This window comes from Protopterus annectens, chromosome 8.part0 (assembly GCF_019279795.1).
Source record: "Protopterus annectens isolate FY-2018-M chromosome 8.part0, PAN1.0, whole genome shotgun sequence".
NCBI classification, from domain to species: Eukaryota; Metazoa; Chordata; order Ceratodontiformes; family Protopteridae; genus Protopterus; species Protopterus annectens.
In genome coordinates, this window is record NC_056741.1 from 1,087,174,306 (window position 1) to 1,087,193,442 (window position 19,137).

Here is a 19,137-nt window from a genome sequence, read left to right on the forward strand (position 1 = left end):
ATTTTGTAACATTTAAGTTTGTTTGTGGTAGCATTATGCTCTAGACACTCATTTACTTTGCTTTTCACTTGGGAGGACTAGCACTGTTCATCTGGTGGCAGTAGGTGTTTACCTGGTCTATATGAGCTGGAAAACAGACAAAATGGCTCTAAGTATTTTTTGCACTTCTCTGCACTTGATTTGCACTGTTCTGATATGTGGAAAGCATAGACTAGAGTCAGACCTGCTAAATCTAGCCTGTTATTGATACACTTGAGATCTAAACCAGCCATCTTACATTAAGAAAGGCTCCCCTGCACCTTTGTGGAAGAAGAGTGTAGATCTAGCCTTGACTGACCTGGGATTGCTAGAGGAAGGGTGATTGTGTGCTTTCCTGTTGATAGATTTTCTTAAAATTGTCTTAATTTTGTCTGTATTTAAGCCTTACATTTCCACATTGCAGTGCAACACAAAATAGGAGGTTAGGGATGCCCTTTATACATGCAAACACCTTGAAACTCAAATTTTCCCTAGGGATCTCTCAGTGGAACCCTCTCAAGCTTCCCTACTGCACTACGGGTGCAATGAGCACTGTAGCCACACATCATCCATAGCCTTCAACAGAACAAGCACCTTTGTTAATCCTAGCACAAAAACTGGTCAAACTAGCTCAATCCTTTTACTAATAGTACACACGGTAAAAACCTGCTATAATGAATGGGCAGTTTCACATAATTTCACTGGCCAGCCTAATTCACATGGGCATCCTGAGGCAATGTAGTAATTATCTCATGTACACTGACAGCCACTTACTCCTAAAACAAACAAATACCCTATGTGAGAGATGTAATAACACTATGAAACTGGAATCAGTTCTCTCATGTAACAACAAACCAGACATGAAACAGGTTGTCAGCACACACACTTCACCTCTCACACAAAATGCAGTCATGACACATAAACCCACATAAATGGAGGTACTCACTAGAAGATTACCAAAAGATCAGAGACCTCCTAAACATAAATCACTTGCACACACTGCTATTCAAATCGATACCACTACACATAATAACACATAACACCAGTACCTCAATAAGCCCTAAAGCAAAACACCTCAAAACCTAATGTCTTGGTCATAGGTGACTCCATAGTGAGACACACAGATGTCTCCCTCACCAGGCTGGACGAGGAGAAGATCATAGTCAGCTTCCTGTCAGGTGCCAGGATTCATCAAATCACACATGCACACAAGTCACTCAACAACAAGTACTGTTATGACTCTGTCATAGTCCATGTTGGGGTGAATGAATTGAGACATACCTCTCTGGACTATATAAAGCGATACATGACTGGACTCTCAGATTATGTGTCCCAGGCAGGTATGGCTGTAGCCATAAGCAGCATTCTACCTTCACCCAGGATGATGCTACAATATAACCAGAAAATGATTGACTTTAATAATTGGCTTACATTGTGGTGTCAGCCCAGGGGGATCCAGTATCTGTCAGATTAGGAAGACATGGTCAACAGGCCAAGCTGCTTTCACAGAGATGGTCTGCACCTGTCACCTCTAGGCTTTTGGATACCAGCAAAGGGGCTTGTCTCCCCATCGTACCTTTTTTAGGCAATGTTAAAACAACAAAATTTCTGACATAACAAAATCCACTCAATACAAACTCAGGGTTCTGCTACTTAATACTAGGAGTGTAAACATGAAACTGCAGTCCCTGGAAGCACTCCTCACCTTGGTAGATGTTGACATTTGTGCAGTCACTGAGACGTGTTTCAAGGTTGTGCAAGGCTACAATGCCTTCCACATGGTCAGATCTCAAAATGAGCATGAAAGAACCAAAGGTGGAGATGAATTCATCTTCATTAAAGCCAAGTACACCTCAAGACTGGTCATACAGTATGATGCTCTCAAACTACTCCATGTCCAATTAACTATAGACAAAATACCTAACCATATCATTACTAGATATAGGTACCCCACCATGAACCAAGAAAAGCACACCACCTACCAGGACTTAATGCAGTCACTCGCCATACAGCCAAACACCTTAGTCATAGGAGATTTCCAACTATCCTTCCATCGACTGGGTGACATACAGGAGTATGAACATGCTCACCCATAGGTTCCTGGATTTTGTCAGTATAAATACTCTGGAACAGATAGTCTTCACCCACACAAGGGGCTCAATTGTCTTAGACATAGTACTCACCAACATGGGGTTCACTGCACTCCCCCCTGTGCGATGCCCTCCCTGATAAGGTCAGACCATAAATCAGTCTCATTCTACATAACTATTGAACCTGTCACCACCACAGGAGCAAATAAACTAAAAAAAAAAAAACTTTTACAAAGCAAACTAAAGCCTACTAAGTGATGGTATAAAAAGTTTTATACTCCCTGCAATCACAGATAACAATGATTCCCATGCAGAGGTATACACAAATGCCATGCATAAACACTTATGCAACTATATAGACTAAGCTGTGCCTGACCAGTTTAAAACCAGGCCCTCCCAATAAAAACAAGCCACCACAGATTATGTAAAAAAAGGAAGAAACTGATATCTAAGAGCAAGAGGGAACTGACTCAGCAGAGCAAGAATTCCATTCACAGCTTGAACAAGCACATCAGAAATCTTGCAAAGTCCTCTAAAACTAATTACAAAGGTAAAATAGCATCCCTAGCTAAGGATAATCACAAGGCATTATTTAACTATGTCCAAAATCTAAAAGGGAATGCTCAGTTATGTGCAAACTGGTAGTAGATGGTACCACTCATACTATACCAGAGGAAATTGCAAACCAGCTATCTGACAGATCTGGTGCAAATTTCAAACTCCTGTCCCCACCAGCCATGCCTCAAAGCATATCTGACACCATTCCTCTGCCTAGTATCTCTACAGATCAGGTCATATCTATGCTCTCCAAGGCCAAAATCACGGCATCAATGGGACCAGATAACATCCCAGGTTGCTTAGCAAGCAATCTAAAACAGGACCTAGCAGACACACTTGGCATTCTCTTTAACCATAGCCTGAGAACTGGCTTTGTTCCAGCAGAGTGGAGAACAGCAACAGTAATCCCCTTACACAAAAGGGGGGCATCCACCGACCCTGGGAACTATAGACCCATAAGTCTCACCAGCCTCATCTGTAAGGCCATGGAAAGACGCATCATGGACCTTATCAACAAGGGCATAAGTGGCCTTCAAACTCTAAACCCAACCCAGTTTGGATTTGTTAAGGGTAGATCATGCTTGTTAAACCTAGTAGACTTCTTTGAGCAAGTCACCAAAGTCCTGGATGAAGGTAAGACAGTGCATACTGCCTATCCTGCCTGAGTCAAGCCTTTTGACACAATGCCCCACTCAGGTATCATTGAGAAACTCTCCCAGCTGGGGATTAACACTTACATCACTAGATGAGCAGCCAATTAGCTCAACTACAAAGAACATACTGTCAAAGTTGGTGACTGGACCACTACTAGTAGACTTGTCACCAGTGGCATACTACAAGAATCTGTGCTGTGCCCATTGCTGTTGGGAATCTATTTCTTGGAAGTCCAGACTAAAGTAGATGGTCTTCACTGATAATTGCAAAATGGGTGCAATCATTGAGTCCCCCAACTATGTTAACATATTACAAGAGGGGCTAACACAAATAAATGACTGGTGCCAAAGCCACAGTCTTAAACTAAATGCAAAAAATGCATTATTATCCTAGTTGGCAAAGCGTAATCCCCTGCTAATTATGATATTTACAGCACCTCCCTAAGTTCAAACCTAGTGATGAAAGTTCTGGGAACACAGGTAGATGGCAATCTGAACTTCGACCACTAAGTTTCCACAGTGGTAAGTAAAGCCTTCTACATTGCACATCTCATAAGTAAGGACATCGCATCCAGGCCTAAGGATGTTATAACTCCACTGTACTCGACCCTCATCAGACTATTATTAGAGTACAGTGTTCCCTTCTGCATGTACCTCACCAGACACATGCAACAGCTGGAAAGACCAAAGAGGTTTCTCATGAAGAAAATACATGTCCTCCAAACCATGACTCATGTGGACAGACTGAAAGCCATGTCACTGCACTCTGTACCATGTAGGCTTCTGAGAGATGACTTGTGCCTGGCCTACAAGGTAGCCTCCGACCCTGCCCTGATGGATATGCTGCACATCCACAAGTCAAATGGCACAATAGTCACTTGCTCTGTAGATCTAAAACTAGTCTGTCACATTACCAGAACATGCTGGAGAGACAGCTATGTCTCCCAGAGATTGCCCCTACTTCCAATGCACATGAAGCATAGCTCCTCAGTGACCGTATTCAAGAGCAACCTGGACAAATGGATGGGAGACTGCAAATTCACCCCAGTGGTGTTACCCGTGTCCATCAAGGACAGGGGTAGTTTGTGTTTATCATAGGTGCGCTCTGCAAATGATGTTCATCTAACCAAAGACAATTGAGGCAACTTGGGATTAACATGGCTGGGCTTGTAAAGGTTATAGGGCCCCTAGCCTAGTAACCTCCTGTGAAGCTATAAAGCTATGAATGTATAGATGCACAGACACACACACACACACACACACACACACACACACACACACACACACACTCATATGTGTGTGTATATATATATATATATATATATATATATATATATATATATATGTATGTATGTATATATATATATCTATATATATATATAGAGAGAGAGAGAGAGAGAGAAACAGAGAGAAATGTATAAACACACACACACACACACACACACACACACACACACACACACACACACACACACACACACACACACACACACACGCACTCATAGGAGTGCACACACTATTTAGATTACCTAGTCAATAAGCAGATTCTTAGAAACTCCAGAAAGAAATACATTGGAATCAGTTAATTCCTAAAGTTGTGCAGAAGTGCTATCCATCAAGCTACAGGAGCAACTAAACTGAGGCAGGTCTGGAAGAGAGTTACAGAAATGCCTTACAGAAATTGCAAAATTGTGACAAAGGGATTGCAGAGCCACAAATTTATAAACATTGTTTAGAGATGCAAGCACCTAGATCTCAAGCAAGGTTATTATACCACTGCCCAAATTACATAATGAAATCCAGAGTTGACAAACAACAGAGAAAACAGAAATGCTTGAGTTTTGACAAAACTAAAGCATTTTATTTTCTGTCTTACGTGGAAATACTGTCTCATTTGAGTACGTGTGTTTGTGCATTTTTTAAGCAGCTGTAAACCATTTCCTGCATTAATATTTCTAATTAGTATTATGTAATAATACAGTCCTGTATTAATGAAATAATTAATTAAGCTAATATAGATTAAGAGAAAATAATTAATATCAGAATGAATCTTTAAGTGAATTTTAGCAGTAATGCATTTCAAAGATGTACTAGAATCAGTGACTCAAGTGACTCAGCAAAACAACTCTTCTTATACCTAGAGCTTTTTGATCTGTCACTTCTTTCTTTGTAGTCTGTGCCTGCATCTCTCTTCCTACTGTTCTTCACTAAGATACACGTAACAATTTCCCAAAACAGAAAAGGGAATAAATCATGTATTTTAGTAGCAATACCTTCAATCAGCACCCCTACCAATTCCTTCAATTGAAATGGTTAGAAATGTAAGGCTCCCTTACCTGGTCACTGGTCTCTTAATCGAACATCAGTACTGCAGTATGACTGTATATCTGTGCTCAGGTATATTTTTTAAGGAAATAAAGAGTGCAAATAATTCCTTCTGCTTAACCTGAAATATTTCTTCCTTCACTTATTACAGTATAATAGTTGTCAAGTCAGTGGTATGTTATGTAAACAAATAAGATATGAATCTCTTTACGGGAAAGCTGAAGTCACAAGTTCAGTGAAGGTGAATAACTCCACCCACATTCCAAGCTGGAATCACTGAATACAGCTTTTAACTGGCATGCTTTATTACATTAACAACTTGCACATGATTTCTACAGTTGTATTGCCTTTTTCATTCTTGATTGACTGTATATTTTCAACGTAATGCTCCTCCTCATTTCTTTCCATATCTGTTCCTTGCCTTGTACCTTCTTGCTCCAGTCCACTGTCTTGTTACTATTTTATTTCCCCCACTCTCACATTATTGCTTTCTACCTTCAATATTTTCTTTCCTGTACTGCTGCTGTTTTGAAACTGCCGTATTTGTTTTCTTCAGTTTATTTTATACCTTCCTGATACTATTTTCTTCCAAGACATACCCACTCTTGTAAGGTTTGCTCCTGTAACTTTTTTGTTACCTAACCTGATCTGAATGCTTTCTTTCATTGGTTCTTCTTTTTTTAATTGATCTTTGCCTCCATCCTTTTATTCTCTATGTCTACAGCTGACGTTTCAGCATTTGGGACAATACAGCCTACTTGTTTTACTTGTTTGCTGTCCACTGTACTCTCGTCTGTATATGTTTGTGTGTGTTTGCACCATTCAGCTTCAGGTATGCTGTATATTCTGAACACCTGTCTCATTCCTGTCTACTTCTGTGGGGGTAAGGCTTGAACTGATACTGAAGATATTAAAGGTGTACTACTTTACAGTCAAAAGGCATTGAAATGAGGTAGGCATGGAAGGTACTTAAGCCAGTATTCAGTGCTAGGATTCTCGGTCTGGGTTACCTTTCATCTACCACTGCCCTCTCTATCATTTTGGGAGATGGACATGGCTGTTACTTTTGTTGCTACCAGCTCCTAGTTAATGAGGACTGCTTTGACAAGCTAACTCTTTGAAGGCAAAACCTCAGTAATGGACCTACATCGTGTGCCTAAGTAATTAACTCAGCCACATGCGTTTGTAATTTTTCGTCCTTGCCTTTCTTCCATTTTGAAGTTTTGTCATCTGTCTAAATATTCTGATCTGTCAACCCTATTGCTATCTAGCAGAAGAAGAAGTAAAAAAAGAGGAAGAAGTAAAACAACCTTGACAAAAAAAAAAGAGAAATCGGAAAATCTTCTGAATGAGATACATGGTTATATTGAGCTAAATGTGCCTAGAAGATGAGTCAGCTAATTTTTAGAAGTATCTGATTTTTAATTTCTGAGAGTGCTTTTTTCTGGCCATCAAAGAACACAGGGTCAATTACAGAGCCCTTATATTTCCTAATTACTGCCCATATATCTAGCCAATTTTTAAACTGTATCAGATTTTCAGACTGTCTGTCTTCTGTAGCCCAAATAGCTGTAGACTCTATGAATACCTTTTGTGATAAATTTAACCCGTTGCAGGATCTGTTCACGGTGTGGCTTTATGGTTTTGAAATCACAGAACCTTCCATGGAAGGAAGGTTTTCCCCCATACCCCAAGGTTCTGCAGTCCTGGAGTTAGTACATTTAGAGTGGCGGTGTCTCCCATACAGGACTACAGCAGTGCTTGTCACCCCGTAAAAATATATTTTGTGTGCATTATTTATGAAAGTCATCATTTTTGCATAGTTGACTTGACTTCTGCAGTACTTTTTTCAATTTAAATATGATTGCTCTTTTGGTTCAGCAAGCTCCTAACACCCCATTCTATCAAACCATTTGATTCTTCATGCCATGTATGGGTATTTTGTTTTCTTAATTTTGTAATACACTTTTTTCCTGCTCCTTTTCTTGCCCATTTCCCAATTCCCTTCATCCTTCTTGCTACACCTAAATCTGGACTTCATAAATCCTCACAAAATCTGAGGTCCTTTGAATTCATTATAGCGGTAACTTGTCAAGAGGCATGAGAATGCCCTTTTGAAATGCAACAACACGATATTTGGAGGAACTAGCCATAGCTGTGCATTTATATAATAAAAGCAGTAAGCACCCAAGCTGATTTAGCAGGTGAGGGGAGATGTCGTATGACCTGCAATTTTTTCCACACCAGCATTTTTCAAGATTTCTTTTTTCAGTCAGTTGGAAATAAATTATGTACTTCCCTTTCTAGATACTAGTGAATATTTAAGCACACATCAGTTACTTAATATCTCCTGATGAAGGGTTCATGCCAGCTCAAAAGCTTGAGTAACTGCCAAACCGATGTTGGTCCAATAAAAGGTAATACATCACATCTGTGTTCCAGTGCCTTTGTGTTTTCTGTTAGTAGACCAACATGACATTTACTTCTTTTCTTATGAGCTGTTTTAAATGGATTATAGAATATTCTGATGTTGCACAACAAAGCAGTACGGTGCATATAACATATTGTCTGAGTATTATATCCTATCAAACAGGACTGCAATATTTTACACAGGGCAGAAATACTGTGTCTCATGATTCAAAATCAGGTATGTAGGAAGAACAACTTAAAAATGCAGTGAGCACAACTCACAGTTCAATAGCCATGTACACCCTCTGTGTGAATAGTTACTCAAAGTTTCTTGGAAAGCTTGTATAATATGCACCCTAGACTTCAGATATGGGTGCATCATGATACATACAGCAGAGGAATTCAATCTGTGTGAAATACTGAAAATAAGTTGGTATGCAGGAGATGGCAGATTCATAGCTTTCATAGCTCCATAGGTGATGTTAATAAGCTTAGGGCTTGAGTATCATTTTCCTGTGACTGCACTTCCACTATGCCAATAAATAAAAATCATACCTCTTAACTGTACAGATTTTCATAGACTGTCCAGATTTTCGCTACTTGTTTTTAGTCGACTTTTCATAAAATTGTGGTTTTCTAGAAAATCATTGAAAAAACATTGGAGACTGAAGTCTGAAAATAATGACAGACAGTATCAGACTTTATACCTTCAGAAAATTCATGCTAATGCAAAATCTGTTATTCTATCAACTTTCTAAGTTTGTAAAAGCAATATTTAAAAACTGTGCCTATTTTTTGGGCCTTTATCCGCCATTATTTATGGTTTTGTCAAGATTTTTTGTTCTAAGAGGTTGATAGATATGATATAGATAGATAGATAGATAGATAGATAGATAGATAGATAGATAGATAGATAGATAGATAGATAGATAGATTGTGTGTATGGGAGGCTTGACCTATCATTCATCATGGATTATATACCGAAAATGGTGAGCCAAAGGAACATAAAAAAGAAGTCCACCCCACCACAATTTTATATGCCAACTGCATGGTCACACAACACTGAAGATGCAACTCATTGAGATATCACACTAAAGGGAAGATAGCAGAGTCAGAACTGACTTATAGATATGCAGTGTGGGAGTGTGAGTGTGTGTGTGTGTGTGTGTGTGTGTGTGTGTGTGTGTGTGTGTGTGTGTGTGTGTGTGTGTGTGTGTGTGTGTGTGTGTGTGTGTGTGTGTGTGTGTGTGTGTGTGTGTGTGTGTGTGTGTGTCTGTGTGTGATTATTGAAACTGGTTAATATACTGCTTTTTTTAATAATACTTTAAAGTGTATTCCAAAGTATGGAAAGCCATTCTGTAATGTATGTATCATTTTATTTTGTTTGTTTTAATGTTGCTTTTTATTAAGGGTAGATATCCGGCTGTTTGTACGGTATGCATGTGTGTGTGTGTATGTGTGTGTGTGTGTGTGTGTGTGTGTGTGTGTGTGATTGTGTACACACACACACACACACACACACACACACACACACACACATATATATATATATATATTTATTTTTTTTAAGAATTTTGTAATCATATCTTCTGAATCAGAGGGTGATATGAAGTTCAAGCTCACAAATAGGTGTACACATAGTCAAGATAGTCGAGGGAAAAAGTGCAAACAGACAATACGACAGCATTTTGCATTCATCAAAAATTATTACTGAACTGGCCAAGTGAAGATGGTCACATGAAAAACTGATACCATTAGCTATAATAAAAATACTTAACAGAGTCAGATATCTATCTACCTATCTATTTATCTATAAACACCCCCTTTACTTTATGTATTACGCAAAATATATACTACATGGCTCATGTGTATCATGTGATATGCAATAATACATAAAACATTGCAAATGTTCCGTTCAAGGACACAGTCACAATATATATTTTATGTACAATCACTATTTCTGATTTTTTTATGACATCTATTTGTAGAATGGGCATTTTCAGGTGATAATTCATAGGCTACAACACAGTCATTTTTGTCTGGGGCCACATATCTGAACTACTCACACTAGAATTTGGCTTATCTGAAAGAAAACTGTCTTTGTTTTGACCTGAGCTGTCACTCACAGATGCATTTAAACTTTGAGAAAATGGTTCTTGCAGTTCTGAACCCTAAAATGTATGTGATGGCAGGATTCAAAGACACTTGAATTTCAGCTTGACCTGATTATTTGAACAGTTTTCTTCCTTTTTTGCTCCTTCACTATATTTACATATCAGCACCAGGCAACAGATACAATCCTTCATGTACTGTTTGACATATTACAAATCTTGGCACATTGGTTTCCCAGGAAAAAAATGATGCAAATTTCCCCAGCACAAATTCTGACTCATTGTCTGTTGTCAAAATAGGAAGATCCCTGGATGATCTGTCATAACAGAACTTCTGTCTACACTGAGTTCTTACAATAATTATATTGCCTTGCTTGTACAGCCAGGCACTGACACTGTATGGGGTAGATAGTTTAGGACTCCACACATCTAACCTTTAACAGGAGTTGGTAAAAGGCCTCTAGTTTATAATGGCATAGTTCTGTACCCTAAAAATGAGAAACAACAGTCTATGCTCTCTGAATTGGCACATTTTCTAATAATATTGTTTACTTTACGTACTATTTGTTCCACTGGTTCACTCTGTGTATACCAAGGACTTAATATAACACACAATATAACACACATGAATTCCACTCTTTCACATAACTGAAACTCTCACATTATAAACTGTGGACTGTTGCCTAATATCACTTCTTCAATTCAGAGCTATGATGTCTTGAGAGATGGACAACAGTGTTATGAAAGAGTTGTGTTTTCATGTAACTAGACATGCTTATTACTAATCCACATCCAGGAGATAAGGTGCATTTTTACATTTAAAAGGTTCAAGTCTCACTTTTGTCAAAGGACATATTACAAATCTTGGCACATTTTTCAAATGGTATAATATCATCTTTTTGGTTTTGATCCCCGAATACATTACTGTGAATTTGTTATATGTGTTCAGGCAACCAAAACCAATAAAGAAGATCATAAGCACTTTCTTTAAATTTAGTGATTCTAAATGCACTATGTATATTTTATACAGCATAGTGTCTTGCAGATGAGTTGAAATAATGAGTCTGTCTCCTCTGAGCAACATGACTTATACACAGGTGATCTTACCTCTGTTTGGAAAATAAATACCAGTACATGGTTGTAATTAGCATTGCCTGGCCAACTATTCATTTTTTCATCTTGTGACAATTGCAGTTCAGTCTACTCTTACAGTGTCTATGAACTCTTGCAACTTTTTAGTAAACAAAGGATGACAAGATGCACTACAGATACGTCTAGATATTAACCAATAAAATCCTCATCTGGGTTCTTGTAGCTATGCTCTAATCCCCTATTACAGTAGTCTAGCTTATTTATACTGAATTTACAAATCATGCTTTTGTTAACAATCTTTGTAATATTACTGGAGCTATATGAAGAGATTTTTTTCAGTGTACTTTGAAGCAGGTTAATTCATTATTATTTCTTACCACAGCTGTAGTCATGGAAATTATAACAACCAAAAACTGTGGCCAAAACCTACTAAACATTGGTCAGTGCCAAGTTTTTTTATGACATCTATTTGCAGAATGTGCATTTTCAGGTGATAATTCATAAGCTACAACACAGTCACTTTTGTCTGGGGCCACATATCTGAACTACTCACACTAGAATTTGGCTTATCTGAAAGAAAACTGTCTTTGTTTTGACCTGAGCTGTCACTCACAGATGCATTTAAACTTTGAGAAAATGGTTCTTGCAGTTCTGAACCCTAAAATGTATGTGATGGCAGGATTCAAAGACACTTGAATTTCAGCTTGACTTGATTATTTGAACAGTTTTCTTCCTTTTTTGCTCCTTCTCTATATTTACATATCAGCACCAGGCAACAGATACAATCCTTCATGTACTGTTTGACATATTACAAATCTTGGCACATTGGTTTCCCAGGAAAAAAATGATGCAAATTTCCCCAGCACAAATTCTGACTCATTGTCTGTTGTCAAAATAGGAAGATCCCTGGATGATCTGTCATAACAGAACTTCTGTCTACACTGAGTTCTTACAATAATTATATTGTCTTGCTTGTGCAGCCAGGCACTGACACTGTATGGGGTAGATAGTTTAGGACTTCACACATCTAACCAATAACAGGAGTTGGTAAAAGGCCTCTAGTTTATAATGGCATAGTTCTGTACCCTAAAAATGAGAAACAACAGTCTAAGCTCTCTGAATTGGCACATTTTCTAATAATATTGTTTACTTTACATACTATTTGTTCCACTTGTTCACTCTGTGTATACCAAGGACTTAATATAACACACATGAATTCCACTCTTTCACATAACTGAAACTCTCACATTATAAACTGCGGACTGTTGCCTAATATCACTTCTTCAATTCAGAGCTATGATGTCTTGAGAAATGGACAACAGTGTTATGAAAGAGTTGTGTTTTCATGTAACTAGACATGCTTATTACTAATCCACATCCAGGAGATAAGGTGCTTTGAAAAAAGGAAAAAAAGTTTGAAAACAGGAGATAAGGTGCATTTTTACATTTAAAAGGTTCAAGTCTCACTTTTGTCAAAGGAAGATATACATTTTTCAAATGGTATAATATCATCTTTTTGGTTTTGATCCCCGAATACATTACTGTGCAATTTGTTATATGTGTTCAGGCAACCAAAACCAATAAAGAAGATCATAAGCACTTTCTTTAAATTTAGTGATTCTAAATGTGCTATGTATATTTTATACAGCATAGTGTCTTGCAGATGAGTTGAAATAATGAGTCTGTCTCCTCTGAGCAACATGACTTATACACAGGTGATCTTACCTCTGTTTGGAAAATAAATACCAGTACATGGTTATAATTAGCATTGCCTGGCCAACTATTCATTTTTTCATCTTGTGACAATTGCAGTTCAGTCTACTCTTACATTGTCTATAAACTCTTGCAACTTTTTAGTAAACAAAGGATGACAAGATGCACTACAGATACGTCTAGATATTAACCAATAAAATCCTCATCTGGGTTCTTGTAGCTATGCTCTAATCCCCTATTACAGTAGTCTAGCTTATTTATACTGAATTTACAAATCATGCTTTTGTTAACAATCTTTGTAATATTACTGGAGCTATATGAAGAGATTTTTTTCAGTGTACTTTGAAGCAGGTTAATTCATTATTATTTCTTACCACAGCTGTAGTCATGGAAATTATAACAACCAAAAACTGTGGCCAAAACCTACTAAACATTGGTCAGTGCCAAGTTTTTTTATGACATCTATTTGCAGAATGTGCATTTTCAGGTGATAATTCATAAGCTACAACACAGTCACTTTTGTCTGGGGCCACATATCTGAACTACTCACACTAGAATTTGGCTTATCTGAAAGAAAACTGTCTTTGTTTTGACCTGAGCTGTCACTCACAGATGCATTTAAACTTTGAGAAAATGGTTCTTGCAGTTCTGAACCCTAAAATGTATGTGATGGCAGGATTCAAAGACACTTGAATTTCAGCTTGACTTGATTATTTGAACAGTTTTCTTCCTTTTTTGCTCCTTCTCTATATTTACATATCAGCACCAGGCAACAGATACAATCCTTCATGTACTGTTTGACATATTACAAATCTTGGCACATTGGTTTCCCAGGAAAAAAATGATGCAAATTTCCCCAGCACAAATTCTGACTCATTGTCTGTTGTCAAAATAGGAAGATCCCTGGATGATCTGTCATAACAGAACTTCTGTCTACACTGAGTTCTTACAATAATTATATTGCCTTGCTTGTACAGCCAGGCACTGACACTGTATGGGGTAGATAGTTTAGGACTCCACACATCTAACCTTTAACAGGAGTTGGTAAAAGGCCTCTAGTTTATAATGGCATAGTTCTGTACCCTAAAAATGAGAAACAACAGTCTAAGCTCTCTGAATTGGCACATTTTCTAATAATATTGTTTACTTTACATACTATTTGTTCCACTTGTTCACTCTGTGTATACCAAGGACTTAATATAACACACATGAATTCCACTCTTTCACATAACTGAAACTCTCACATTATAAACTGTGGACTGTTGCCTAATATCACTTCTTCAATTCAGAGCTATGATGTCTTGAGAGATGGACAACAGTGTTATGAAAGAGTTGTGTTTTCATGTAACTAGACATGCTTATTACTAATCCACATCCAGGAGATAAGGTGCTTTGAAAAAAGGAAAAAAAGTTTGAAAACAGGAGATAAGGTGCATTTTTACATTTAAAAGGTTCAAGTCTCACTTTTGTCAAAGGAAGATATACATTTTTCAAATGGTATAATATCATCTTTTGGTTTTGATCCCGAATACATTACTGTGCAATTTGTTATATGTGTTCAGGCAACCAAAACCAATAAAGAAGATCATAAGCACTTTCTTTAAATTTAGTGATTCTAAATGCACTATGTATATTTTATACAGCATAGTGTCTTGCAGATGAGTTGAAATAATGAGTCTGTCTCCTCTGAGCAACATGACTTATACACAGGTGATCTTACCTCTGTTTGGAAAGTAAATACCAGTACATGGTTATAATTAGCATTGCCTGGCCAACTATTCATTTTTTCATCTTGTGACAATTGCAGTTCAGTCTATTCTTACATTGTCTATGAACTCTTGTAACTTCTTAGTAAACAAAGGATGACAAGATGCACTACAGATACGTCTAGATATTAACCAATAAAATCCTCATCTGGGTTCTTGTAACTATGCTCTAATCCCCTATTACAGTAGTCTAGCTTATTTATACTGAATTTACAAATCATGCTTTTGTTAACAATCTTTGTAATATTACTGGAGCTATATGAAGAGATTTTTTCAGTGCACTTTGAAGCAGGTTAATTCATTATTATTTCTTACCACAGCTGTAGTCATGGAAATTATAACAACCAAAAACTGTGGCCAAAACCTACTAAACATTGGCCAGTGCCAAGTCAGGATGGCAATTATATTTTATAGGAAGAGGGATGGGGGATGGCTAGGATGCCAAAGGGAATGTGTTCAGTCTTTGATTAATAATGAGACTGCTCTGTCATTTGTACTGGACTCCAGGTCACATTATAGGAATAGGGGTGGTAGGAAAAGTAATATGCAGCAAGTGTGAGCTTCTGGAAACAGGCATCTGCACATGTAGAGGTACTTTAATAAGATGGAAAAGCTTTAAGACTTTATCTGTAATTGGTGGGCCAAGGTTTATTCCTAAGATAGAAGACAAGGATTGTCTATTCTGTATTCTAGGGAATGAAGAAAGAGAATTTGAGTTGATGTGGCAGTTGTGATTAAGAAAACTATAACAACGTTCATAAGTTCATAGGTTTAAACTAGGCTAATGACCACCAGGGTAGGGTCTTTATAAGTCTAGCCTTGCAACCCAACCCAGTTTTGTCCTTGAGCACCTTGGACACCTTCATGGTGGAATATGTTAGTAAGGAGGTAGCCAAAGGTTGTGGGGATTATGTTAGTTGGAAGTTAATTTAATTACTATTGACCTCTGTCGATCAGGATCTGAATGAGCACCCTATTGAAATTTTGGCACTCGAAATGCTGAGTGCTTGCAAGCTGAAAAAAAAGACCCAAAACCCAGGAAAAGAGCAAATCTTGATGATCACTCTACTCCTTTAAACTTCTTTTATGCAGGGGGGCAAGCACCCCTGCACTTCACCAACCTTATATATGCTAACTCGGAGATTGCCTTACCTTGGAGAAAAGGGAATATTCTGAGGAAATGGCCATGTCATAATTAGTATATGTGAGTTCATTTTTCATCCACTCAGTCTCCTTGTTTTGGGGCTCACTCTAGAGGGGCATGACATTTTAAATGGTTACCATCTGGAAAGCATCACATATAGATACATTACGGTAGGCAGCCACTTCAAACAGGGTGTGCAAATTACTTAAGATGTGCTGGGTGTAAAACATAGAGGGAGATAGTGAGAAAAGTGATGGTCTTGAAAAAGATTCAAAAAGTAGGAAAGGGCAGCCCTCTTGCTAAGTTAGTGCTGTGACAAACTACAGCTGATTTCTTTTCTCATCATACACAAAAATTAAATCAGGAAGGTAAGTGTCAAAATCAAAGTCAATGAAAACGTTATTGTCAATCAGAACTACACAGCAGTGTAGCTGAACGAAATTACAATGCTTTGTTCTCAATGCAGGAAACAGTTGCACATATAGACAGAGAAAAATTAATAAAATATCACAGTAGAAATTTAGAACAGTCACACTGGTGGGAAAAGCCTTCAGAGTTGAGTGCTGCTCAAAACATAAACTTATTACTTAAAAAACTCATAAAACAACAATAGAGGTTAAGAGCTTTCGTTCTCTGGTAACTGGACTTCATCAGAACCATTTTTGTTGCTACAGTACAAATTTAATAAGTAGTACTTAGTAAGTAAAGTAGGACAGCAATGACCCGCACCCATCCCAGAACAGCAGACAAGGAAGATAAGGAACAATACTAAGGTAATATTGTCAAAGTAAAATTGAAACAATAGCAGCATCTGTATGATTAGACTGAATTATTGCACAGTTTGTATATTGCACTTTTTAGTCCTTCAGTGTGTAGGTGACCTACCTTAGTATTGCACTTAGTTATTGCACATCCATAAAATAAGCCCCTTGATAGGCTAGTTATGTAAAAGAAGTGGTTGAGTGTTTTGACAGGCTCATGGTTCATTTTTCCCAAGAGTTCAACAATCTAATGAAGAGTGGAAAGAAACTGTTATTTTTTCTGGTGGTCTTACAATGCAGGCTTCTGTATCTCCTGCCTGAGGAGAGGCAAGTGTTCAGACCATTGGCAGGATGTTTTGGATCTCTAGAAATCTTTTTGGCCCTGTCAATACACAGGCGTTTGTGTAGATCTTCCAGAGGTGTAAGAGAGGTGCCAATGATTCTTTCTGCTGACCTTACAACTCTCTTGAGATCCTTCTGACCCTGATTGTTACAGGTCCCATACCAGACTGTACTGTTGTTGGTCAGGACACTTTTTTTTTGAAATGTTTAAAAATATTTAATAATAAATAATAAAAACACAAGACAAATTTCCAGAATTCAACACACTTCTTGTCAACAGTTCAGTCACAGGAAAATGCTTAAAATAATAGTGTAGAATAGTCTGACATAAATATAGAAAACTGCTAGTCTAATTTTACTATTTTCTATCTATTTCTAAGAGAAACAATGTTCTCAATAACTTACGTACATACAGAGCAAAGGCAGAGTATATTGTTCAGGTTCAAACAAAATCCAAAATGCTCTGATTCTCTCTCTCTGAGAAAGTCTTACATTGATAATACATCACTGCTGACTCATTTAGATTACATCATTCTTAACAGTTCTGATTTAGCTTCCCAGGCTTATAGAAACTCAGCATTTACAGCAATAAAAGACATTATACATGTATAATCTAGCAATTAACTCTGGTCTCAAAACAATAGAAATAATTTGCTGGTCCAGACATCACGGCTCCGAGTTTGAGGTCAAGCAGTCATACAATACTTGACTTATCAGCTTTGGTCAGGACACTTTCAACGGTGCCCCTATAAAAGGTTTGAAATATGGAGCTTGGTAATTTTGCCTTCCTAAGTTTCCTTATTAAGTGCAAATGTTGCTGAGCTTTTTTGACTGTGCTGGATACATGGACTAACCAGGATAAGTTCTTTGTGATATGAACACCCAAGAACTTTGTACTCTTGACCCTTTACATGGTCATCTCTTTCATCACTAGAGGTTTGTGTGGTATTTGAGATCTTCTGAAATCAACAATCAACTCCTTTGCCTTGCTGACATTCAGTGCTACACTGTTGTTGTCACACCAGACCAGTAGTTGATCAATATCATTCCTGCAGGCCTCCTCCTCTCCATCTTTGACCAGGCCTGTAACAATGGTGTCATCCACAAATCTGATGATCCTATTCATCTCATGTCTGGACATGTAGTCATGTGTCAGCAGAGTGAAAAGGAGAGGGCTTAAGACACACCCTTGCGGTACGCCTGTGTTCAAGATGATACTTCTGGAGCTGCTGTCTCTCACATGAACCTTTTGAGGCATTTCTGTAAGGAAGCTCAGAATCCAATTGCATAAATGAGAGTCTATGCCTAATTGAAGTAGCTTTGATATCAGATTCTGAGGGATGACAGTATTTAGGCAGACCTGAAATCAATGAATAACAGTCTTGCATAGCAGTTTTTGCCTTCTACGTGGTTCAGTGTTTCATGGAGAGTTAGTGAGATGACATCCCCTGTACTGCAGTTTGTCCTGTATGTGAATCAGTGTGTTCAGTATTGCAGGTAAGATTGAGGTCATATGATCTTTGTCCAGCCTCTCCAGGCACTTCATTACCATCAAGGTTAAAGCAACTGGTCAGTAGTTATTTAGAGTTGTTGGCTGTGGTTTCTTGGGTAGAGGAATGATAGTCATCTCCTTGAAGCATTTTGGAATGCTGGCTAGATGGAGTGAGGTGTTGAAGATGTCAGTGATACTGGATCCAGTTCTGTCACACATTACTTTAGTACCCTACCCATGATGTTGTCAGGGCCAGATGCTTTCCTCTGGTTGACATGTTTTAGGGTTCTGGTGACATCGATTGTACTGAAGCTCAGCACCACTGCATCCTTGTCTTAATGGATTCTGCATGCTGTTGTTTTGTTGTCAGCATCAAACCTAATAGAGAATTTGTTCAGTTGGTTCAGAAACTCAATGCTATCATCACATGAAGCTGATGTATGGTTGTAGTTGGTGATGGTTTGAATTCCTTTCCATAGTTGTCTGGTATCCTTCTGGTCCCTGAAGTGGTTTTAGATTTTTCTGCCATAGGATGTTTTTACCTCTTTATACCTTTGTTCAGTTTGGCTCTGGCCACACTTAAAACTTCCATATCTTGGGATTTGAAAGCTGCATTTCTTACTTTCAAGAGCTCGTACACCTCACTAGTTAGCCAAGGTTTTT

At 37.9% G+C, this 19,137-nt stretch overlaps 1 protein-coding gene across 3 annotated transcripts in view; it reads right to left on the reverse strand.

Annotated features, from left to right (window-relative positions):
• LOC122809234 (probable E3 ubiquitin-protein ligase MID2) overlaps window positions 1-19,137 on the reverse strand; it is a 367,361-nt gene that overhangs the window by 265,998 nt on the left and 82,226 nt on the right. The window contains exon 1 of one of the 3 annotated variants that reach the window (XM_044080547.1): window positions 5,656-5,796. The exons of the other annotated variants lie outside the window; for them this stretch is intronic. The gene's annotated coding sequence lies outside the window, so the exon portion shown is untranslated. Of the gene's footprint in view, window positions 1-5,655; window positions 5,797-19,137 lie in introns of those variants that run through there. 3 annotated transcript variants of the gene reach the window in all.